The following is a 26,097-nucleotide window of genomic DNA, read 5'->3' as shown; positions in this document are numbered from 1 at the left end:
ATGAGTTTTAAATGAGATTATGCAGATTTAAGTACCTGGCACTGCATTGAATAAGCATTGGTTCTTCTTCCTAGCCATGGCACTGCTTAAAAGCTTGATCCAAATCAGTCGTATTTTTTCTAAAATTCAGCACACGTCGGCCTGTGTATCAACCTTCTCTGATCGGTGAGATTTTTCTGCCTGGAGTCTCTCTTCTGCTCCTCCCTAACCACCCCGTGTTCTGCTGATGGCAAATCAATGGCACATTTTTCTTAAACAGCCAGCACTTGGTATTTTACTACCAACCACGAGGGCCCCCGCCTTTTAATTACTCCTGCTGAGCCTAGCACTATATATAACACTAATGTTTCTGGGACTGCCAGCAATTAAAACCAAAAATAAATAACACATTACAAGCTGCAGACCCAGCTAGGCTCGGGTAACGCTACGGATGGATAGAAGGCTTTTGTTTTTAATTGCTCCTGTTTCTCCTCGCCCTGCAGAATGTAAACACCTGACAAGCAGCTGTTTGCTGGGAGATGGAGCAGAAGAGGCCTTGACTTCAATCTTGCCCGATGTTCTCTGCCTCGCCCGGGGCCCCAGGGAATAGGCTGACATCCTCGTGCCTCAGTATTTCACTCTGCAAAAGGGAGAGGTCCGAGCACAAAGCCGACTGTGTGCGCACACGCTGATGGACGCGCTGTTTGGGGTCATGTATCGAATCGGAACGAGCCATATTGATTTTTGCTTGTTAGGTTTGTTTTTCGAGCTCCAACAGAATCTGGGGGGGGGGGGGAGAGGCAGTTTTGATGAATACTTATCTTATTTCATCTGTTGAATGTGTGAGTTTCACACCAGCGAGTGTCCCTAAGCAGGACAGGACAGTTATAAAATTGAATTGTTAGAGTCCTCTGTGAAGCCCACCGTGAGCAATTGTTTTTCTTTTTTGCAAAGGGAAGTCTTTGCGCAGTGCCCATATCGAGCGCTGGGCGGAGCTGCCAGCAGCTGCCAGTTGTGAGATGCAAGAGTACAGATTTGCCAAGAAGGACCCTGAGGCTCCTCCGGCCTCTGCCCGCCCCCCGACCACACCTTCAAGGGAGCTCTGTCTTTATCCCACCTCCCGGACATAAGATTTAAGGATCCAGGTGTCCTGACGCTTGTAAGCGCATCTGATAGCTCTTGCAAAAGCGATCTTGGAAAGACCGCACCAATAAAAACTCCTGTACACCGTCACGAAAGGTTCTCCCCGTGGGTGCTGCGGGCTGGTTCCTTAGCGGCTCCCCTTGGCACCCCAAGCTCTGCGGACTCCAGGCCTAGTCTCTTCTCTGCCCCAGTTCTGAGCAGGCCCTGGGCGTGCCTGAGAGAAAGCGGGAAGGCAGGCCCGGCACCTGCCCTGCCAGCAGATGGCTGCTTTGTGGTGGAGTCCTCGCGGTCTGATGGCCCGGACTGCCAAGAAACGCAACATGTACAATTCAAACACACCAGGGCAGATCCACATGCGTTTCCCTTTCCCCGTGGGTGTTGGTGGCTTAGCTGCAGGCAAAAAGCCTCCCTCTTAAAAGCAACAAATAATGAGCCTTGACAGGAGCAGGACTGACCTAATGCTGACTCATGAATGTCACCATTGTTCCATCCTGCCATGGGCATTAGCCCACAGTCAGCACTCAGCCAGAATGTCTGCATAGAGAACAAAGCGGATTGCCTCGACAATGGCTGTATTCTGGGCACGTTGCTAATGCAGGTAAACACGGCAGGGCCGGGCCTCACTTCTCTGTGGCAAGAAACACCCCAGGACTGGAAGCCACGAGGGCCTCTGATTGCGTCGTCCACCCGTGCCCTCTTCTGGACGGTTCCCTTCACAAAGAGGAAGCCCATGAATGGCCTTTGGTGACCTGAGAAGTGTCAGCCTGCCTTCTTCACGGAGCTCGAGAATTAGCACGTGCTGAAGGCCAGCAAGCCGAATCAAAGGTACGCACTCTCCCTCCTTCGGCTCCAGCCATCGCTTATCCGTCCCCTGCACCTGTCTGAGCTCCGGACACCAATCTCCCTGCCCCGATGGAGGGCTGGGGGGAGAGGGCAGCCAGCGGGTGTGCTGTCAGCGGCCCAGCTGTCTGGCACGGCCCAGCTGGACGCTCAGGCTCATTGCCTCTCCTCTCTTTTCACATCACATCCATCAACACCCCTTTTTCACCCTGTCAGGTTCCTGGCCCCCACGTCCCCCCACCCCAGCCCACCCCCGGATTGGCCTGCCTTCCTCCAACAAAGGTTTTCTGTCTCGCATGGATGGATGTCTTGGCACTGCAGCCCCTGTCACACGCGGGGCTGAGCGCCACCCCGCAGAACCCGAGGGGGGAGTCATTTTCCTCTTGCAGATCTGGAGTGGAGATGGGTAGGGTTCCTGCCCACTGCTCGTGGCGCTGTTGGCCAGTGGGGCCCCTGAGAGAGAAGCGTGAGAAGGGCACAGATAGAGGACAGAGTCCTTCGAAGGTGGCACAGGAGGTGTGCGACTAGGCCAGGGAAAATGAGGTGGCTCCGTGCCTTTTTCCGTGGGAGATGCAAGCTCAGACGCCTTCAGGGCCCGACAGGTAGGTCAGAGGTGGAAAATGAGTCTCAGTAAAATAACCTTTTACGAAGGCATTGAGCTGTTGAAGAAGGAAATCGGGGAGCCTCTGGTCAGTGAAGGAGCCTCACTGGTGTCTAATAATCCTCAGTGAAAATTTTTTCTTTCTGGAATGAGAGATCTTGGGAATAGAGACGGGCTCAGCTGCATCACTCACGCATTCATTCACAAACCCTGTTGATCACCTCCCAGGTGCGAGTCCTAGGACTTCTGGTGTGTTCCTTTCGGGCCCTTTCGCTTGCAGCCCCGGAGCTGATCACGGGCAGCCCGGATCGGTGCTCAGCCCTCACTCAGGTCACCCAAGTGCAATAAGTATCTTTTCTTTATCCAGCCATAAATATTGATCGGGCGGCTTTTTAAATCATCTAATTGCTAACGGCGCATCTGCTTAGAAGTGTCCTTTGTCCAATATTCTTTCAAAGCAGCTGCACAGGAACCTGAGCTGTAATTTCCCTAACCCATCCGTCAACATTCACGCCCAGCTCCCCACCACCTACAGAAACGCACGAGGCACTTACAACCGCAGCTGGTTCTCAGCACTTACACTGTAATTCGCCAATTACCAAGGCTTCAAAAATCATTCCAGGGTGGACCAGGAATTATGTAAGCCGCGGATATAACAGTGATTATACCTGGCCCTTCTGGGTGGCTCTCACCTCAGCCACGGGAATCACTTTGCAAACACTAATTAGTTGGATGCGTTCGGGGATGCCTTGTGTGGAGGGTGGCAGGCATTGCAACCAGGGAGAGAGGCCCCGAGTCACTCTTGCGATCCAAGGGGCCCGGGGGCGGGTGGTCGGTGGCTCAGAGCCCCGCTTTTTTCTAGGCAGTGTCCCAGAGAACACAATGAGTCAACAGAGGTGGCTCTGGCAAAGGTTGCAGAAACCAAGGAGGAAAGAACAGAGTAATGATGGCCTGGGGGCTCCCACAATTTATAGCAAGGAGGGGAAATTGGAACCATCTCCATGGGAGTGAATGATGCACGTGATGAGAAACCAAGTCAATGGCTCTCCCAACATGACTGCCTACACCTGGTCTAGGTTGGCCAGACCTCTTGATCTGCATGTGAGGACAGTTGTTCAGCTGACTTCCCCTGGCCTTTCCCTTCTCCAAATAAATGTGCTCATGGCTATGGATCTCCCTATAGCAAGTATACTTTCAATCAGGTAATTATCTGTTGGGAGTCTCTAAAGCCCCCTGACACCACCACCACCACCACCCCAACCACCACCACTGCCATTACCTTTCATAAGGGTTGGGGGATGTTGAGCCTGCTGCCCGTTTTTGTTTTTGTTTTTAAGATTTTATTTATTTATTCATGAGACACATGCAGAAAGAGAGAGAGAGAGAGAATGAGAGGCAGAAGCAGGCTCCACTCCACACGGGGACCCCAATGCAGGACTCAATCCTGGAACTTCGGGATCAAGCCTGGAGCTGAAGGCAGACGCTCAACCACTGAGCCACCCAGGCATCCCTATGACAGTGCTTTTAATGACTTTTCTCTAAAGCGCTTTGAAAAGAAAAAGGGATCCATGGTCTTCTTACAAGTGCAAAAAGACTGAATTTTTCTGGTTTAATCTTAAAATCACGTCACTTTTCCACTACCATGTATCCGTTGTGTATTATTACAACATCACAGCTATTTTGTTTGTCCTGCATCTACAGATAAAATTAATGACCCAAGAAAACGTACAGTGATTATTTTGTGTTACAAAATGAGAAGGACAGACTCCCAGGTTCAGTTCCAAACTTCTCAGGCTACCATCTAAGGGTCCGCGGTGGCAACGACCTGGAAGCTAAATGCACAGGGAAACAGAAGCCACTCCTGATAATCTAAAAAGAGGGAATTTTAGGGGCACCTGGGTGGCTCAGTGGTTGAGCATCTGCCTTCAGCTCAGGTTGTGATCCTGGGTTCTTGCATTGGGCTCCCCACAGGGAGCCTGCTTCTCCCTCTGCCTGTGTCTCTGCCTCTCTGTGTGTGTGTCTCTCACGAATAACTAAATAAAATCTTTTAAAAAATAAAAAAAAATTAAAAAGTGAATTTTATAGAGGGGGCCAATTACAAAGACAACAGAAGAACTAAAACATCAAAGAGGGAACAGCAGAAAGCTGCCACCCTCCCCATCAACGCCTCCCAAGGCTGCAGACAAAGGAAGAGGCAGGGTTGCTGGAACCAGGTGCTGAGGTCCATTCCCCAGAAACTGGAAGCACAGTGGGCCTGTGAGGCGGATGGATGAACTGGGCTGATGAGGGAGCAGCTGCAGCTTCTCTGTCCTCTGCCCTCCAGTCTCCCACTGGCACCCCCTACTGGCAGAGCACTGCCATAAGCCAGGTGGCAAAGGAGCCTGGGAACTGTAGTTTTGTTGTGCATTTACAGAGTAAGACCTGGTGATGGGTCTGAGGGCAAATAAGCACATGACTGGCACAGATGGCCATGACGGAATGTGGCTGCCACTAGAAAGAGTCCATCTAGTCCATCTAGGTGGCCACCGAAAGGCCAAAGAGACCGACAGTGCCTTAGTGAATGCATTAGAGTGCAGGATCTGGTCCTCAGGGTTATGACCCAGAGTCATTGCCTGACTACAAATTATTGACTCGTGGAAACATTTACATGGACGAAATGCATCAAGAAAGGTGATGCAGGGCAGCCCCAGTGGTGCAGTGGTTTAGCACCGCCTGCAGCCCAGGGTGTGATCCTGGAGACCGGGGATCAAGTCCCATGTCAGGCTCCTTGCATGGAGCCTGCTTCTCCCTCTGCCTGTGTCTCTGCCTCTCTCTCTCTCTCTCTCTCTCTGCATCTCTATTAATAAATAAACAAAATCTTTAAAAGAAAGAAAGAAAGAAAGAAAGAAAGAAAGAAAGAAAGAAGAAAGAAAGGTGATGCAGTAAAAAACAGATTAACTGTCTAGCTGATGAGACATTCGAGAGGCCCGAACATGATTTTCCTGTAGGAAAACTGCAAGGAAACCTGAATCATCTGCACTCTTTGGAGCAGGGAGGCAGAGCCAGGGGACACTTGTCTTAGGCTCAGTATGTTTTTCGGGCATCAGGTTCCCATGCGGTCTCTCGCAAGGCTGTGCATGCCTTCAGAAACAGATCCACCTCACCTTTGGGTCAAGGCCCCTCTCCACGGGACTGTACCTGCGGGATTGCAGCAGGCGTTTCCTCAGTGACTTTATCCGTCATGCTTTCATAGCTGGCTAATGGGAAACTCTTTAGATAGGCTAACACAATCCATCACATCTTAATCTGGCCTGTGAGACAGTCTGCTTCTTCGAGAAGACATGTTGCCATGATGACTCAGCTGCCAGAGGCAGCCATTTACAGAAGGCTGGCCTGGCAGGACGTGGGGATAGAGTGAGGGTCACCCCACCTCACTCTATCCCCACGCGCCACGTGCAGGCTCGCTCCATACTGCCTTCTGGGGTTTCTCTGGTCCTTGGCGGTAGGAGATGGCTTGCAGTGTGCTGACCACATCCTGAACTCCCTCAACAAAAAGTGCCCACTCCCACACTCCCTCTGGTGCTCAAGAGTCAAATTGGTGCCCATCTTTCATGGGTCTGTCACCATCCACAACTCAAGCTCACACAATTGCCCCTCCTCCAAGACCACAGAGCATCTTGTTTGATTCCTTTTTTGTGTGTAAAATACTTTCATCATGGATTTAGGTCTTGCTTGACTTCCAACATTACATAATAAAGGACAAGAACCATGGTTCCCTGACCTCTAGCCCCAACAGCACTTGGTATACAGTAGGAGCCCGTATACTTTCCCCTACATCATCCTATTGTTAGGTAGCTTTAAGTTTTATAGAGTTCTTCTTTCTTTTGACTCAAAATCTTATCATTTCATCCAATTGTCTTAGGGCTTTCTTTCAAGTCACACAGAATAATTATATCCCTTCTTCTACATGGCAACCCTTCAGATATTTGAATAGAGGTATTAGGTTGGGTCTGCATCTCCTTTTCACAAGGTCATTCCTTCTACATGTTGGGCTGTCTGTAACACCCATCATGCCGTTCATGGAGTGTCCATGGCAAAAATCTACCCTTCCATGTCTCCTGGATTTTCCATTCAAATCATGCCTGATACTGAACATGATTCCTAGGTAGTGGTTAATGTCCAACTGTTGTCATGTGCTCTTAGAAAGCACTTTAGATATCTTCATTTTCCCATGACCCCCACACCCACTTGAGGTTTTCAGCTCTTCAGAACAAGGTAGGCCCCCAGACTACTTCCTTGTGGACCACCTCTACATCATCGCCTTCCTGGGCTCGAGCTACAGATGTGAGAGCCCCTCTGTTGGAGACTGAGCTGTCCATGCCTGGCCACCCTCTCACTTGCCACAGAGGTCTTGGTTAAAATTCAAAGCGCAATGATATAAACGTGTTCAATCTCATAATGTTCTTCTACAATGCAAGCTTCAGACAATCCATCACTGAGAGAGAGAGAGTGAGTGAAAGAGAGAGACTAGTATCTTTTAGGCACCCAGCTGCCTGCACAGTTGGGACCAAGAGCTCGTCTACACCGTCCTGAACTCCCAGCAGACCACTGCAATGGCTTGCCTCCAACCTATTCTCCACACAGTCTCTGCTGAGAGCTTTGGGATGCAAATCTGATTCTAACACTCTCCTAGTTAAAACATTCCACTGGCCCCCCTTTGTTCTTGGGACAAAGACCAAAATTCCTAACATGGTCTCCGTGGCCTTCCATAGATACTTTGGAAACCACTTAACAGTCCCTTACTTCCCCGCTTCAGATTAGATCAAGCAAATCCCTCTATGACACAGTCTCATAGCCCCATGTACCATGACGATGGTCGCATAATTTTACATGTATGTGTGCAACTCTGATTGAAGTCCGTCTTCCCTGTAGAGTGTAAACTCATATGCCAGGGGGCATGCCTGTTTGTGGTCACCAGAGCCCCAACATCAGGCCCAGGACCCCACCCACTGAAAGTCCTCAGTAAGCATTTGTGAATGAAATGAAAGAAGGACACTGTAGTGAGGTAGATGATGCCCCCCACCCCATATTATCCACATCTTCAGAACTTGTGAATGCTACCTTACATGGCAAAGGGGACTTGCAGATGGGATAAGCTAAGGATCTTGAGATGAGGGGATTCTCCTGGATTACCCAGGTGAGTCCAATGTGATCATGGTCCTTATAAAAGGGGCAGGCAAGGAGGTCAAAGGACAAAGTAGGAGGTAGGAGGATAGAAGTAGGAGACTGGAGTGGTTCCAGGAAGGAGTCAGGAGCCATGGGATGCAGTCAGCATCCAGCAGCAGAAGAGGCCAAGGACACAGATCCTCCCCTACAGACTGCAGAATGAACCTTGACGTCAGCCCTGTGTGGTGGGTTTTGGACTTCTGGCCTCTACAACTGTAGGATACTGAATCTGCATTGTTTTCAGCCGATGAGTTTGTTAGGGCGGCCATGGGAAACTAATGCAGGTGGGAAGAAGACAGAGGAAGGGAAAGACCAAAATTGCTGTCTTCGTTGAACATTTGGGAAAAGGTAAGAAATACCTAACTTAAAAATACCTGGGAGAAAAGGTCATGCAGATCAGTCAAAATCTCGTCTAGCCGGGTAAGGATCACTGTCCTTGGAAAAGGGCCTCTGTACATGAGAATGTAGTGTGCCTGCTTGGTTTCATTATTCTATCAAGGACCCCCCACCCCACCCCCCACCCTCCGGCACTTATACTTTTCAGGGCAGGCTCCCCTGCTCTATCATACCTGGAATCGCAGCTTACTTCGGGGGCCTCTCTGCACCCAGGCAAAGGACCCTCCCCAGACTCCCATCTGCACCCCCAACGACTCCTGGTAATGCAAAGGGCTTAAGCAGGCTGTGATGCCTGAGCTGCTAGTTAGAGTGGCAGGTGGGGCAGAGCCAGGGTCTGCATCTTCTGGGCCTTTGTCCAGTGCCCTGTCCACCACACATGATGCCTCCCTATCTACGGGTTAGAAAGATCAGGATGTCTTGGGCTCTATCTAGGGATCAAAAACGATGACCCTTACTAACACCTTGCCTACCAGAGAGACCCCACTGTATTTCCATCTGCAAATCTCACTCAAAATGTATTCCAGAGCATGTCTTTTCTCCTCATTGCTGGCCAAGGCTTGCCTGGCATGTGTCCTAATTTTTCTCTGCCTCAAAGAAGCCCCTTGACCGAAGGGGGCTGGTTCTCCTATTCAGAGGAGTACAACCTCCCTGCCTCAGCAAATGACATGACATTTGCATAAAGCCTGAATTGAGATGCTCTGGAGCAGGTGATGCATTCAGAAAGCCCCTTGCTCTGTTCCCGTCCATCAGCCTCGCTGGAGATCATCTGCCCCACGCCTCTGTTTCCGCATAGCCAGCCTCAGAGGCAGTGCGGGGAGGCAGGAATTGGGCCAGCTGCCTGAAGACTTTAATGTTAAAATGTGTTGAACATTCACAGGCCACAGAACTCTGCTAAGTGAACCAAATGGGCCTCCCTAAAGCCATATGCTCACTCCATCACATCCCAGCTGCAGCCTCCTACAATCGGGGAGTAGACTTGCTGGGGAAGCTTTGGGGTTGGGGTTTTTTTCCCTTCCTGTTGAACTGCTAATACCAGATGCTGATGTCACAATCCAAGAACTGGCAGTGAAAAGTCAACAGCAAGCAGAGCATCCCCAGAGAGGAAGGACTTACCCTTTCTTAATGAGCCCTTTTTAGAGGCATCTTTAGACTTTGGCACCCCTCCATGCATATTTGAAGGGTGAGACCATCACTGACTGGTCAGGAGCTGTGGCAGAGATGAGCTAGCTCCTCACCAAACACGTTTCTCTCTCCTTTGGGCACACAGCTAGACCACATTTGTCAGCTTCCGTTGGAGTAAGGTGTGGCCAAGGGCTAAGTTTTAGCCAATGGCATGGACCGTGTGCCGTGCCACTTTACAAAAAAAATGGAATCTTCCTTGATCTGGGTGGACCAGCCACCCCAATTTGGCCAGGACAGCCCTGGTTTTAGTACTGTGTCCTGGGGAATCTTTCAGTCTCCGACAAACTGGAATGGTTAATCATCCTAGTGACCCCCATGGCTGTCTGCCAGCTATAGACAGAGTTTTGGGGCCCTAGGCCATGGTTCTCAGACTTCAGCCTGCATCACCTGCTGGGATTATTAAATCACAGATTGCTTCTGTTTCTGATTCAGCAGGTCTGGGGTGGGGCTCAGGAATTTACATTTCTAACAAGTTCCCCAGAGACACCTGTGCTCCTGGCCCAGGGACCACACTTAGAGAACCCTGCTCTAGGTCATTGATTCTCAAACTTTGCTATATATTAGAGTTCCCTGGAGGAGGGGTAGGGGATGAGGGAGGGGGTGGTGGAAGGTGCTTAAAAACATCCCATTACCTAGGCTGTTTCTCAGATCAGTGCACCAGACTCTGGGAGGGAGTCCCAGCTGGATTTTCCAGCTCTAGGGGTAATTCCAAGGTTCAGCCAAGTTTGAAAACCAGTGCCCAAGATCAGTGTCTTCCAATGTTAATGTCCCCATGAATCACTTGGAATTAAAATGCAGACTTTTTCGGTCAGTCTGGGAAAGAGCCTGGGATTTTGCATTTTTAACAAGTTTCTAGGTCATGATGGAGGAGCCACCACAGTGGGAGTAACACGGCCTCAGTTCAGTGGTTGTAAGACAGCAACGTGCATCAGAATTACCTAGAAAACTTTGTCAGAACATGGAGATTGCAGGGCCCCAGCCCCAGGATTTCTGACACAATGGAGCTATGGTGGGGTCTGAAAATTAGCATTTTTAACAAGTTCCCAAAGAAAATTCTGACTACTCTTGCCAAAAGAAAATAAAAGATTGGATTATCAGGGGCAAATAGCAACTAACTATTCACCTCCTTGATACAGTTCCTGACCCATTTCAGGGAATCACTCATTGGGGCGCACGGGGGCGCAGTCATTTAAGGGTCCGACTCTTGGTTTTGGCTCAGGTCGTGATTTCAGGGTCATGAGATCAAACCCTGCGTCAGGCTTCATGCTCAGTGTTCAAAATCTGCTTGAGATTCTCTCTCCCTCTCTGCCCCTCCCCACCATTCTCTCTCTCTCTCTCTCTCTCTAAAATAAATAAACAAATCTTCAAGGAAGCACTCATGCTCCTGAAATGAAGAGCAAATACTGCAGATGCCCAAAGTTCTCCCTCTGATGTTGGCAAGTGGTCAAAATGACAAGAATTCATTTTAATCTCAGTATGAACCACAAAGCTACTAGTTGAGGCCGAAGCAGGCGGAATTAGAAATATCACATCGTCAATGCTGTTATTACCACAAAAACAACCGTGGCTGCACCTGCTACCACGAGTGCCACCATCACTACTCCTGGTTGGCATTTCCGGATGGCCTTCTGTGCACCTGGTGCTGTTATAAACACTTACAACTTTGTCCTCACAACAACCCTTGCATTTGAGGAAACTGAGCCACAGAGAAGGTAAGGGACTTATCCAAGGCCACAAAAGAGAACCAGGATTTGAAACCAGAGAGTCAAAAACAATTTTAAAAAAAGAAAGAAAATAAACCAGAGAGTCCAACTCCAGTCTCCCATGTCTCCCTGTCATAAGTATTGCCCTGTCCTGTCTCCTTCAGGCACCAGAACAAAACAATGACTTGAAAAGAAACATCCAGGTGTTATTGTTATTGAAGACAATTATCACTACTATTCTTGTCTCCTTTCCAAGTCTTTTTTTTTTTAAGGTTTTATGTATTTATTCAAGAGAGACAGAGAGAGAGGCAGAGGCACAGGCTGAGGGAGAAGCAGGCTCCCTGCCAGGACCCTGATGTGGGACGTGATCCCAGGACCCCAGGATCACCACCTGGGCCAAAGGCAGATGCTTAACTGCTGACCCACCCAGGTGCCCTTCTCTTTTCCAAGTCTTAAACTTCTGGTATTCACCAATGCTTTCACTGTCTCTAGAGAAAATATCAAATCATAGGAAAAAAGGACGTGAACCAGTCCATCAAAACATTACGCTGAGTGTTCACCCACTCATTCACAATCATTCACAATCATTATCAAGACGGGGTCCCATTCTGCGTACCTTTTGAAGGTGGTGAATAGATGGAGGGATCAGATATGGGGTGTGGGAGAAAGAGAAGTCACAGAGGATCAGGAGCACATGGTCTTGTTCACTGCTGTGGATGCCCATTGAGCAAGGAGAGAAAAAGGATGTGAGGCTGGAGACACAGAGTATGGAACAGGAAGAAACCTGCACGTGCAAAATCGGTTTTTCACTCTGAGGGCCATGGGGAGCCACTGAAGAGCTAAGAGCAAGGGAGGGCTTACCTGAACAGGAGTCTGATTCTCACATCCTACAGTGGAAACATAATGGGGCCTGAGCTAAGGGAAGGAGAGCAGGAAGGTATAGCAGGGGAGGGACACCCATGAGTGACATGTTGGCATGTTGGTGGGAATTCTTGGGTGACAAGGTTGAGGGAGGAGTCCAGATGGAGTCCCTGGTCCCTGACGTGGTAACCCTGGTGAAGACTGCCTATTACCAATCCACCGGCCCTTCTTCATGTGCTTCAGAAACCCAGCTACTTTGTGCTCACCTTTTGGGGCACCAGGGTGGCTCAGCTGGTTGAGCGTCTGACTCTTGATTTTGGCTCAGGTCATGACCTCAGTGCCATGAATTTGAGCCCTGCATCAGGCTCCGCACTGAGCTTGGAGCATGCTTGGGATTCTCTCTCTCCCTCTCCCTCTGCCCCTTTTCCCGCTCGTGCTGATGGTTTTTTTTTTTTTAATTTTTTAATGTATTTTTAAAAAACACACTTCCCAGACTCTCTTGCAGATAAAAGTAACCATGTGACACCATTCTGGCTAACAAGATATAACTGCTGAGTAGAACTCTCTCGAAAGCTCCTTACAGGTGTTCACTCAGTTGGAACACAGCATCTCATCTCACCCTTCTTTCTTCTTCCTGCATGGAACATGGTCAGGAAAGTAGGTCAGGAGGGGACATGCAGGGGCTGTATCACACCATAGAGGGGATCACATATGAAAGATAGCTAAGCAAAAATACTTGGTTCTTGACAATCCCAAGCAACCATGGTGCCAGCCTGGGACAGAGGATGTGGCTGCTGAACAAGAAGATGGCTGTGGGAAAAGCTAACAGTATAATTTCCGTAACAGAAAGAACCATTTTATTCTGGTCTAGTGTACAGCAATGTGTATTAGTATTTATTATTGTTTTTGTTTGGCTTTTCACCATTTGACACAGAATAGAACCGCAGAATCATAGAATTTAAGGTTTGGCAGTTTTCACTTTTCAATTTCTCTTGTCTGTTGGGGGGAAGTTAAATGATGTAGAACTGCCTCTAGTAACTGACCCGTCAGTCCAGGATGAAAATTCTTTCTGTGGTTGCAGCCTAGACCTTGTGTCCAGGGTCTGCCCTCATCTACCCCCAGACTGCACCGAGCAGGCTTAACTCATGTCTACACATTGATTTGTGTTCTTTAGTATTTTTTTTAAAAAGATTTTATTTATTTTACAGAGAGTAAGGAGGATGAAAGAAAGAGGGAGAAAGAGAGTGAGAGAGAGAGATAAAGAGAGTCTTCAAGCAGACTCCTCGCTGAACATAGACACCCCCTACATGGGGCCCCTTCCCAGGACCCTGAGATCACCACCTGAGCCAAAATCAAGAGTCAGATGCTCATCTGAGCCACCCAGGGTCAGGACCCAGGGTCCTCGTTCTTTAGCCTCAAGCTGACCCTTCGAGGATCTATGGGCCTATTTCTATCAGGCCATATTTTAGAAAGGAAAACAATGTTTTGCTCTTGGCCTCGATGGAGCAAAGTTGGAATACATTCCACCCTATAGAAGCCAGGATGGTTCTCCTCGATGTGTTCTCAGGATGGGGCCCCATCCTGCCCTTAAGTAACATACCACCACCCATGACTTTGCCTTTGCCGTCCCTCGCTGCTGCCCAGAAATGCGATATTACCAACTCACATAAAGCAGATTCCTCTCCCGCGGTGAGGCTCACGTTAACCAGGCCTGATGTCTAAAACCAGATGTCACAGTTTCCCAATTTACAGTGAGAAAATGTATAGCCGCCACGTAAAAGAAAAGAGTGTCGGAGAAGCACATCATCAGAATGAGAACGTGTTAGCTGGACTGACGTTTGAGAGCCTGAAAAGCAAGCAAAGTTGACCTCAGCCATGGGATCAGCGTGATTGGAGCTGGTTAGCCACAAACTCCACGACCACCCCCAGCAGTTGGTTGCAGGTGCCTCCAGCCCCAGAAACACTTAGAGACCTTTGCTAAGGTTCCCTCTCCCAGCTGGCACCTTACGTTTCCCGCCGGGGCACTCCTGATTGCCAAGGTCTTTCTCTGAATACACGAACAGCTGTAATAAGGTGGCTGTCTCTTCTTCCTGTTTCTTTAAGGTGACTCTGCAGCGTTCTGCTCTGATCTATTATGTATCCCTATTAAAGTTTAACACTCAGAAGGCATCCTTATTTCTCTCATTTCTCAGTTTTTAAGCAATGACTCACTTTAGACCCCAAGGACCAACAAGAGGAATGAAAGCAGACTGATTTCTGCCTGTTGCGTAGGAGCGCTTCTCATAACTTCAGAGTCTAATGTTATGTTCGGTACCAGTGAGCCTTTAAATTCTGGGCCGCAGGGAAATTTTTCAGGAAGGCCCCACATAGCCCTTCTGCTTAGAAACTAAGCTGCGATTTCCCTAGGAAAGGGCTTTGGATCAAGATCGCTGCAGAATTCCGAGGCCAGCTGGGCATAATCGTGCCCCCGTCAGTGGGGGCCTGCGCGCGGCTTCATTCACATCTGAATCTTGGGGGGTGATTACTGGCATGGTTAAGATAACAGTCCTGCTGACTGTTGTCACGTCCCATGCTTCAAACCCTTTTTCTTCTCCCTGGCAGCCCAGATTAATCATCCTGTATTTAGACAGCTAAATGGTGAGCCCACATATAAAAAGGGTTTTCTGGCACCAGAGCCAGGTTCCGAACACATTACTGATGACAGAGTCAATTTCCCTGGCACCTAGCATGACAGAGACAACTTGGTATGGACACACAAGTCGCCACGTGCAAAACTATGCCATTCCAAGGGACAATTTGCATGGGTAGCTACAGTACTGAAAACCAGTAGGAGGAAAGGAGTCTATTGGCAACTGCCTCCCCCCAGCTGGCACCCATTTCCAAACACATAGGACCGGCTCCATCATTGGCTCCTCTGTCCGGGCTGTCCAAGCCAAGAGAGTCAAGGGGATGAGAGGTGACACACTGCTGCTTGCTCCCAGCAGGTGTGGGGGCACACTCTCTGAGCCTCAACCATGACATAAGGGTGAACTAGCTGGGTTCTAAAGGCCCTTCCAAGTCCCACGTTCTATTTTAATTGATGCTTTATTGACAACAAAGTCACAGCTTTTTGGGCACAGAGGGATCAATTCACTTCACAATGAAAAAAAAAAAAAAAACAGCAGTCATTCATTGGCACATATTTATGAGCATCTTCCACATATAAGTCAGGCTGCATCTACCCTGAGAGCCTCAGTTACTATGGAGGCACTACTGTGATTCTCCATTGTGTCCTGGTGACTCTTTGATGCAGTTGGAACAAGAAGTCCCTTACACTGCGGGGTTTTTATGATTCATTTTGTTCCTGTGTTCTGTGCATGTCAGTCTCTCTGGCTGTATGCCTCGATTCTATCCCAGCTTTATCGATCTTACCAGCAACCCCACCCAGGGCTGTGCCAGACACTGAGATATGGTGGGGTCACAGAGAAGGACGAGGGTCAGGTGGGAGTCAAGAACAGGGACAATCGAGGGTGGTGGTGGTGGTGGTGGTGGTGGTGGTAAGCGAGAGATGGAGTTATGGCCCAGCTTCATGGGGAGATCTGAGTTCAAGTCTAGACTGCCACTTACTGACCTTGTGCCCTTGAGCCCAGCTTCCCTTCTATAAATGTAGTTAAAGGCCCAGTGTAAGATCAGGAGCAATAAATGAGATACTATACATCGGGTGCTTAGGCTAGTGCTTAGAGCAAAGTAAGTGCCCATTTGAAATAAAGCAGTGATAATCATCAGGGATGTGTGAGATTTAGAAATGTCACTCTTACTGGGGATGTCTAGGCCCAATTACTAAGAGCGATGAGAAGAGCCATACAGGCCAAGACAGCTACAGCAAATCACCTACAGCAAAGCCTTCCTTTATATAAATGCCATCTGTGCCCTCACAAGGCTGGGGACAGTAAATGTGCATGATTGGAGATAATGGGAAAATATCAAGGCGAAGGTGAAGAGCCCATAACCAAGGTTTAGAAGAGGCAGCAGGTGCTTTCACTCTGGAGGGTATCACAGAGCACTTTACGGAGGTGATGACATCCAAAGGCAAGTCACAGTTACCCTGCAGATGTTGGGGTAGGGCATCCAGGCCGACAAATAGCATGAGTACCGACAGGAAGTTAGACATCTCAGGATAGGTCCAAGGCAGTAAGGAAATGATTCACACTCTGCACTGTGTCTGCCCACTGCCCCCCAACCCTGGGAGGAGGTGGGGAAGGAGCAAGGGAGCCCAGGGCTTCCTTGTACCATATGAGTTCTTACGTTTCACCATTATAAGTGTGGGGACTTAATACTTGCGGTGTAGCAGAGAAGGCCCTGGTGTGTAAATCTTGGCCATGTCCCTTGCCGGCTGTGTAACCCCAGGCAAATTATTTAACCTCTTGGGCCTCAGTTTTCTAGAGTACAAGATGAGGTTAAGTACTGATGGTGCTGTAGGCCTTGAATGAGACAATGCAAGCATAGCACGTTGCATGCACTCGCTAAATGTGAGCCACAATAACCCCGTATAATGATACAATAATAAAACATGACACAGTAGCACGTAATAATGTAACAAAATATCCCCCAGGCTAGAAATGCATGGGATATTCTCTGAGCACTGCTTGTCATCCCATCAGGAAATTCTGAGCCAACACCAGGCCTCTAGAATAAACTAGAGGTTCAGATGTGTTCAAATTAGATTTCCTTTTCAGTGACAAATAAAATTATAATTTTAAAGAATAATATTACTAAAATAATGCACCCTCTTGGTGGTCAACTCCATAGAAGCAACGATTTTTTTTTAGAGCGAGAGAGAGAGTGGGGGTGGATGGGAAGGGACAGAGAGAGAACACTCAAGCAGGCTCCACACTCAACACAGAGCCCAATGCAGGCTCGATCTCACACCCCTGTCATTACGACCTGAGCCAAAATCAAGAGTCAGATGTTCAACCAACTGACCCACCCAGGTGCCCCCAGTAGAGACAACAACTATGGTAGCAACTGAGGTTTGTTGAGCTCTTACTATGTGCTATAAGAGCTTCAGATATGTTCACTGGTTCACCTCATTAGGTGGGTTTGATTTTTAGGTGAATTTCAGAAAAGAGAAGCAGAGGGTTTCCTCAATAGAACTTGTTGCCTCCAACCTGGGCTGGCCCAACATGAAATAGCTCATTTCTGAAGGCAAAGAGGCTTTCAGAGTATCCATCCTGATTTTTACTTCAAATAATAGATATGCAATGTGCAGGAATGGCTGGCTGTCCCAATACCTCCAATGCCAAGGGAAAACACCACCAGGCTAGGGTGTCTCCCTAGGCCAATGCTACCAGAACAATATGCCCAGCAGGTGCCACTTCCCAGACTCTGATTGCCTTTCCCAGAAAGAAATGGGAAGTCTGTATCTCCCAAAGGGTCAGGATCAGACTATCTTCCTCAATTGCAGGGTTATTGCCCCAGATGGCCATCATCATCACATGTCCCATGAAGGATCAGGTTCAGAAGCATCCTCACAGGGCTCCCTGAAAGACAGCAGGAGGCTCAGATTCTTCCAAGAGCTGTCACTAGCAGAAGCTCTTCCCCATTCTGCCTTCAGCTCTGTCACTTGGTTTTGTTCAGTATACCCGCATGGGCTACAAGCACCAGTTTCCTTTCCAGAGAGAGACAGAAAGACTTGGGCACAGAGAACAATGATGGGCTGGCAATTTTTCAAGAAAAGGCTTTGGTCTGGAAAAAAAAAAAATAGAGGCTATCCAAGTATTTATCCATCTTTCCTTCAGACTTCCTAAAAAATACTACTTTTATCACTTCTGTACTTAAAATGTTTAGTGTCTTACCATCCATAAGATAAGCTCAAATTTAGGGACCTTAGAAACAGCCCTAAACTATCTATTCAAATATATTTCCAGAGATCCCCATGAAAAGCTAATCTGCTCAGAGCTCATCATCCTTCACACTTGGCACATGGGCCTCCTCCTCCTCCTGGGATGACCTTGTCCTTCCTGGCTTCTCCTCCTCCTTCAGGGACATGCTTGGGTCTCTCCCTTTCTTCCAGAAGATGTTGCCACATGCCGCCCTGGCGCCAGCCATGGACATGCTTCCCTTTCGTTCCTGGCTGGGACATGAAATTGTTTATATGAACATCCGCTAAGGACAAGATACCATGCTATCTTTACCTAGCAGAGGCCTAAAGCAATAGCCTTCCCTTCAAGAGGCTTATAATGTGATGACCAAACTCAGCAGCTAACCTTGAAATCAACATCTGTAGATATATGAACAATGCATGCACAGATAGAGGACACCCCTCCTATGAGGCCTGAAACTCCTACTAATCAACTTAATGAGACGCTGGACACAAATCTACAGGGTGTCCCCAAGGCCACCGTAGAATCATCCTGAGGTCTATTCTATCAGCAAAGACAGTTTTTGTCTTTCTTTAGAAATTGTCCACTTGGAAGGCACAGGTGCATTTTCCCAAGGAGGCGTGGTACAGAATGGTTCCATCCCTATGGAGAGAGAAGGGTCAAGAAGATGGAACATGACATCCAGAAGCAGGTGGCTAGAGGAGCTCTACAAGGCACCATCCAGGAAAGGAACAAGGCAAAGATTGAGGTAAGTTCCACTCCTCCCTACCCATTTCATAAACTGGCCTGGCCTTGAGCAATCTGGTATTTGAAGGTCAAGGCAGCAGGGTCCTAAGTAGAGTAGCTGGTGACAGTCAGCACATGGGCATAGGGAGAAGCCCACTCATCTGCAGGCAGAGCCCACCCTCTGCCTTCTGGGGCTTCCTGCTGGGGCTAGTTCCCTCTAAGTGTGATGACACATTCCTGCAGCCAACAGAGCCTTACAGTCCTTCCTTCTCGGGACCTGAGACCCAAGGGCAAGGATTCCCACAGAAATCCCCACAATGCTGTTCCCTTCCTTTCACAGACACCAAGCAATACCCAACTTTAAAAGAAAATCACATGTCCTTACTCAGATGTCTTCAGCCCCCAACACACAGAGGTCAGAGTGGAGTACTTGGCAGCCACTATTTAGTAGATCAGCTGTAGGGCCTCCCACATGTCTTCCAAAATCAATTTCTATCTGGACCTGGCCTCCAAACCCAGGCAACCCTAGCCAATATGGTAAACTTGGGGAAATTAGCTCATGGTGGCCCTCATAATCACTTTCCTATGGGACTCAGGGACTCTGCCCCAGCCCGACACACATGGAGATGTCCTTCATGTCTCTGCTTAAGCACGTGCCTATAAAGAGCAAGAGATAGACCCAACTGACCCTCCCAGGAATGACGAGAGGTAGTACGGCACTGTGGTTATGGCATTATTTGCTGTGTGACTTTGCACAAGTTACTTTACTTCTCTGTGCATTTTTTTCCCATCAGTAAAATAGTAATGATAATGAGTACCCATCTCAGAAGTTTGCTGTAAAGATTAGATTGAATATATGTGAGATTCTTCTGCCATATGTGTCAGATAAATTTAGGTATTACTATTTGTTTTTGTTTTTAAGTGGCAACACTTATTCATGGAAGGAAGTTTTCCAGAGCTGAATTCCATGTACTGAAGCAACGAGTAGCTGATGGGACTGGGCAATCTCCAATCTCTGCGTCTACCATGTAGAAATCCCCACCACCACATCCGCTAGTGGGACTGGCCTTACCCCCCGGTGTAACTTTGTCAGTTCTATAACCCAGCCCGCCTTCTTCATGATTGTGGTTTTCTGTGGTCATGTGACATCTTTATCCCTTTTCTCTGTATAAATATCATTTCTATTTTCTGTATTTACTACTCAAATTGATGCATTATACCACGAGCTGTACATCTGTCTTCATTCTGAAGGAGTAATAGATCTCTCTCTCTTTTTTTTTCTGTAATTCAATAATTTGGTTTTCTGTACAAAGCAATTCAAGTTTCTATTCCTGAGGGAAGAGGGGAAAACAAAACAAGCAAAAGGCACCACCACTTCAGTATGGAGAGAGAGAAAAAATTTTTTTTGTTTTGAGAGACACCATTTGAGGCAGAAACCCTGAGGGCGAGAGAAAGTGCAATTTCCCTGGAAACAGATTATCCTCTCCAACAACCAGGTCTTTCACACCATTTGAATCCCTTACAACTATTATTGGCAGAGGCCAGTTAGGGCTAGAAGACAGCTAACGGGTCTGCACCGGGTGCTTGCTGAAAACCAGCCAAGAGTCTTCTTTTCCAGATGCTCATAGAAGCCAGAAAAGAAATCTGCCTGAAATTCATATCAGGAGTTGGAGGGCACCCAACGGTGACAGGGACAACTGCACACAGGGGACCAGGAGGAAATCATCACTCTCCTGGCGGATGGATGTGGTGCATCTTAACTTTTCCCCACTCGTGGTTAGTGAAGTGGAATTGCGGTGTGAACCAAACAAGTATCACTGGAGTCGAATAGGCCACTGGGTGGAGAAGATCATAGTGAGCTACCAGGCTGTGTTATTGGGCAGATAACCTCTCCAAGCCCCCATTCCTCCGAGTATAAAGCAGAAGGAGCAGGGGCCCCTGGCTCCCAGCAACGCAGTGGTGTGGCAGTGAAGTTCAGGGATACGTATCTAATCCTTAGCCTAGGCCCTGGCATATGGAAAGCACTTAGTATGTATTAGCTTATATATATATATATATGTTTCATAGAAGAAAACTTGATTCTCACCCCTTCACTGTGAGCTACCAATACAATGATCTTGGAAACTCCATCCTTCCCATGAATCCGAGTCCAGTTGACTCCAAGCGACACAAGCTACATCCATACTTATTTGGCATTACAGCTTGCTCACCTTCAGGCGACAGGTGGGGCTGCTTTAAGGACATGCCCTTAAGAGGCCCGGAAGCCCCCCTTTCAGACCAAAAGGTTCTTGTAGGAACCACCTTAAATCTGAACTCTTAATTGAGGCTCTTACAGCCACTCCATTGGAAATTTCTTTTTTTTTTAATATTTTATTTGTTCATAAGAGACACACAGAGAGAGAAGCAGAGACATAGACAGAGGGAGAAGCAGGGGGTCCCACAGGGAGCTTGATGCGGGACTCAATCCCAAGACCCCAGGATCACAACCTGAGCAGAAGGCAGATGCTTCAACCACTGAGCCACCCAGGTGTCCCTCCCTTGGACATTTCTTATTTGGAGAATCTTTTGCTGTAACACACTGGAGATGAAAATAATTTTCTTTTTCAACCCAGCACATTCTGGGCCTTCTAGATTTTCTCTGAATTCTTTGCAAAAAATATAAAATAAAAATAAAACAGTTCCTTCTGTAATTCCTCTCTCTTCCTATCTCTTATTAGATCCAGATCAAATAAACTACTTTATGAAAGTAATATGACCCCTTCCATATTGCTGTTGGAAATTTCCTTCACCAGGATCTCAGGTTCATGAGGTGCAATTTCTGTCTCCCTAAATCCCTCAGAGTTCAATCTTGCTGGGTGCCGGGGATTGCCCTCTCTCCAGCCTAACAGCCTCCTCCGCACACTCCAGCTTTCAGACACCAGCTGGTCCCCAGGTCAATCCCACATATTTTGGGTTCCTGTTATGGCCACGTTCCATCTCTGTTTCAGTTCTGATTTCCCAAATTTAGCGGCTTAAGACACCAACCAATATATTCTTTCTCAGAACTTCACAGAATCACAGCAAGTTTGATGGTGCTGTCCGTTGGCTGTTTTCTCCCAGAGTCACTCACTCCTACATCTGCATTCAGCGGAGGGTTGGCTGGCTGGAAAATCCAAGATGACCTCACTCACACATCTGGCAGTTACTGCTGGCTGTTAGCTGGGCTTCTTCTGTTCGTCTCCTCCTGGTTTCTCACCCTCCAGTAGGCCTTGGTCTTTCTCAGAGCATGGCGATCTCGGGATTCCAAAGCATGAAAGTAGAAGCTTCAAAGCCCTATTAAGATCTGGCCATTGATGTCACCCAATGCCATTTCCATCCTATGGTCAATGTAAGTCAAAGGGCCAGCCCAGATTCAAGGGGAAAGAAATAGAGTCCACTTCTCTTTTCTTTTTTTAAAAGATTTATTTATTTATTTTAGGGAGACAAAGAGTACGAGCAGGGAGAGGGGCAGAGAAAGAGAATCCCAAGCAGACTCCCCACAGAATGCAGAGCCTGACATAGGGCTCCATCCCATGACCCTGAGATCACAACCTGAGCTGAAATCGAGAGTCAGATGCCCAATCAACTGAGCTACCAAGGTGCCCCTAGACTCTACCTCTTCATGGAAAGAGGCAAAGTAACATTGCAAAAAACATTGTGAGATAGAATTAATTGCACATAATCTGCCACAAGCCTTATCACTACTTTGGGTCCAGATATATTCCCGTGTAGAATGAAAATTATTGGCAGAATTTGGCATCATTCTCTCAATGATGAAATTAAATGATGATAAATAAGGGCCATAATTGGGACACCTGGGTGGCTCAGTGGTTGAGCATCTGCCTTCAGCTCAGGTCGTGATCTCGGGGTCCTGGGATTGAAAACCACATCGAGCTCCCCACAGGGAGCCTGTTTCTCCCTCTGCCTGTGTCTCTGCTTCTCTCTCTATGTCACTCATGAATAAACAAATGAAATATTTTAAAAAAATAGGGGCCATAATTAGTCCACTCTTGCTCTCAACAGAAGTAGGGTTCTATTTCCTCCCTCCAGGTACCTCCCTCTTTTTCTTCTTTAGAAAACCCAGTAAGAGGTCTTACCTGATGACTTTTCTCAGGTCTTCTAAACCCTTCGTGGTTATCATGCCGGGTTGTCCACACAAGGCCTCAGCTCCATGGAAAAGGAACCCACTAAGCTATTTTTAGGTGCAGGAGCATCTTGAGGAGGCCATGGGCTGGATTCCACCCTCTGCTGCTCCCCAGCTCAATGACATCAGCCCAGCAACTCTGTAGGCCACGGTTTTCTTGGGATGATGAAACACCACTCTCAGGATTCAGGAGTGACTTAAATGAGTTCAGGTAAAGAGAAGTATTGTATCATTCAACTCTATTATTATAATTTTATTATTATTAGCATGGAATCATCCTTTGCCAATCATTACTTTTAATCCAAGTACTCAAATTCACGCTACTCGTTTTTTGTTGTGTTTGTTTGTTTTGCCACAACCTTAAGAGACCAACATTCATCCTCAAATAAAGCCAGATATTTCTGACTTGGTCTGATCATCATAGTTTGGGATATTTGGGTAATATTTGTGCAGATTATCACCTGGGCCTTTGCTCTCTCTGGGAAACAATCCCAAAGCTTTTGCACAAAGTGAGAATCAGATGCCCTGGCAGCTCCTGTTGAGGAAAAGGCTGTTTGAGCTCAGATCTGGGCAGGGCCTGAGGGCAGCTACCAGGTGACCAGGTATAGGGATGAAGGAAGAAAAAGGGAGACAGGCAGGGAATGGGGGCATGAGCCACACAGGATGAGCAGCTCTGGGCAAGAAATCTCAGTTAGCACTTCCCAGACGACCACAGGGCCTTGGCAAGACCCAGAGGTGGTATTAAACTTTGGGAGCGGGACTCCTAGAGAAGCAGCCTCAGGGAGAGTGGGGCAGGGATATAGGGAGTGAGGATGGGGGTGTGTGCAGGGCAGTGTTGGGGGCAGGGGAGGGTTTGGGGAGAGAGGGCCAAAGAGGGCAGTTGAGGGAGGAATGGTGTTGGGGAGGCAGTGTCAGGGAGGCAGTGTTGATGAGGTCAGTGCCAAGGAGGTGGTGTCAGGAGGGACAGTGCCAAGATGGGCACTGAGATCCTACTCATCCAGAGGCAAAGATATGTCTGGTAGAATTGAGAGCCTGGTGTTTGCACAGCTTTGCCCTCACCCCACTCCTGGGCCTCAAGGGAAGGGACCTCATCACCAAAACTGGAAAAGCAAGGGGACCAAATATCTTTATATCATTAAAAAATCTTCATGAGGATGTGGTTTATGTGTCTATGCTGGACACCGGGTAGGTGTGTGGACAAGAGTAAGTTAAATAATACGACACAGGCTCGGTGCACTTGAGAAATATACAGTGTAGTTTTCTCTCCTGCTTCATAGCTGTAAATTCCACCTCATTCATCCATTCATTCATTCATGCAAATAATGTTTATTGAGAGTACGCAAGCCCTGTGCTCAGCAGCCCAGGCCGGCCCTGCCCCTGCCTCTCGGTGCTTCCACCCCCAGGGACAGAGATGACAAACAGCTGATGGACAAGCCTGGTGGGGTGGATATGTCCCTGCGAATAGTGCTAAGTGCTTTGCAGGAAATAAACCGCATAGTGACAAACAGGGTGAGCAGGGAGAGACTGGGCAGGCTCTGAGGAGCTCGGCAGGAGCAGGGAGGAGACCTGAAGCTGCAGATGAGTGCCCGCAGAAGGTGAGGAAGAGCAAGAGGAGCAGGTGCTAACGGCCATCACGTGGGAGAGACGGGTGGGGCCAGAGCCAGGTGAGCACAGGGGAATGGCTCCCCTGCCATCAGATCCAGGCCCTGTAACATCCAGGGCCCCCACTCCTGCTGGGCCTGCCCTCCAGCCCCCAGGCGCCCTGAGATCCTCTATGCTGGGCTCCTCCCTGCTCCTGGCCAGGAACCCTGCTTCACCCTGCAGGCATCATCCCAGGCTCCTACGTCTCCAAATCCAACACTCAGGCCTCTTTCAAAGCCCACGTGATAGAGAAAGACCTCAAGTCTTATCTGCACATCTAGCTGAAAGTAATCTAGCCTCTACTATGTCCATTTTATTTTATTTTTTAAAGATTTTATTTATTTATTCATGAGAGACACAGAGAGAGGCAGGCAGAGACACAGGCAGAGGGAGAAGCAGGCTCCCTGCAGGGAGCCCGATGCGGGACTCGATCCCAGGACCCTGGGATCATGCCCTGAGCCAAAGGCAGACACTCAACCACTGAGCCACCCAGGCGCCCCTACTATGTCCGTTTTAAATGTGCGTATATTTCTGGAGAGCCTGGTTGGCTCCATGGGCTGGGTGTCTGACTCCTGGTTTTGGCTCAGGTTAAGATCTCAGGGTCCTGGGATGGAGTCCTGTTTGGGGTTCCCTGCTCAGTGGGGAGTTAGCTTGTTTCCCTCTCCTTCTGCCCCTTCCCTGGCTCATGAGCTCTCTCTTTCTCTCTCTCTTTCTGGAATAAATAAATAGATCTCAAAAATAAAATAAAATAAATTGAAAAATATGTATTTGTATATATGTGTATGCAAATGTGCACATTCTATCATATGTGTACCTTCTGTCTTGAACATGTGTCTGGGGTGTATTTTTATCTCTATATTGTTTTGAGCTGAAAAAAAAACTTTAGGAACTATCTGTGTCCATCACCCTCTTTTACAAATAAGGGGATTAAGTCCAAAGCCTTAGGAAACTTGCTTAAGGTCACATAGCTGGGATTTGAACCCAACAAGACACATAGAATCTGATCCCTCAAGGTGCCCCTAGAGGACCTGGAAGACGTATTTTTACAAGATAAGCATGTTGATCACAGGCTCTCGAGACCCCACATACTCACTCCAAAGAGGGACCCCCACTTGAAACCCTCTTGTGCGTGTCCACGTTCACACCTGCTGCCCAAACACTTAGGTCCCCACTTGGCTTTATACATCTTTGTATCCCCCACAGTATTTAGAAATGGAAGTTGCTCGATAAATGTTTGTAAATGAATGAACGGTTGAGTGGGACACGAATAATGGGTCTTTGCAGGGAGGTCTGGGGGGAATAAAGATTTACCTAACAATTTATGTTGCTCTTGACACGCCATGCTTTTTTCCTTGCCCAAGAGGCCAATAGCACAAATACGTGCCTTGCCATGAAAAATTCACAACCGTGCATTAGTCAGATACCCTGGTGACATTACTCGCAAACTGGGAAGCCAAGGTCACAGCAGAAGCTGTCGTAAATCAAATGTGTTTCAAACACAGCATCTTCCTGTTGGGAAATCTGACCCATTTAGTGTGTTTTCTCCAGGAAAAAGCTACTTAGCACACCTCCTGCTTCAAGAGAGAGAACGCCTGACGCTCCAACATATCCGGTGCCAACCAACAGGCAGCGTTGGCCACCGGCTCCGACGCATCAATCCCCTCTCCTCACAATCGCTCAAAGAAAAGCTTGTCTTCTGCACGGTACATTAGGCAACTGCAGAAGAAGATACGAGAAGCTTTGAAATGCATTTCCCAAACCGTTCCACATGATGTTCCTGGATGTTTGGTTAATAAA

At 48.0% G+C, this 26,097-nt stretch overlaps 1 long non-coding RNA gene across 3 annotated transcripts; it reads left to right on the top strand.

Moving 5' to 3' along the window:
* The first annotated feature begins 1,621 nt into the window (after window positions 1–1,621).
* On the top strand, window positions 1,622–26,097 carry LOC112646117 (uncharacterized). 3 transcript variants are annotated; one of them, XR_003127476.3, is made up of 6 exons: window positions 1,622–1,947; window positions 18,348–18,519; window positions 20,116–20,273; window positions 21,540–21,864; window positions 22,630–22,870; window positions 25,849–26,097. It is a non-coding gene; the product is annotated as an uncharacterized LOC112646117 (long non-coding RNA). The 3 variants fall into 3 exon arrangements; XR_003127475.3 differs by lacking the exon at window positions 20,116–20,273; XR_003127477.3 differs by lacking the exons at window positions 20,116–20,273; window positions 21,540–21,864; window positions 22,630–22,870; window positions 25,849–26,097 and adding an exon at window positions 19,420–20,037.

The sequence above is a fragment of the Canis lupus genome, chromosome 6 (genome assembly GCF_003254725.2).
Source record: "Canis lupus dingo isolate Sandy chromosome 6, ASM325472v2, whole genome shotgun sequence".
NCBI classification, from domain to species: Eukaryota; Metazoa; Chordata; class Mammalia; order Carnivora; family Canidae; genus Canis; species Canis lupus.
Note: the sequence above shows the minus strand (reverse complement) of the source record. Positions and strands in the feature narration are given on the sequence as shown.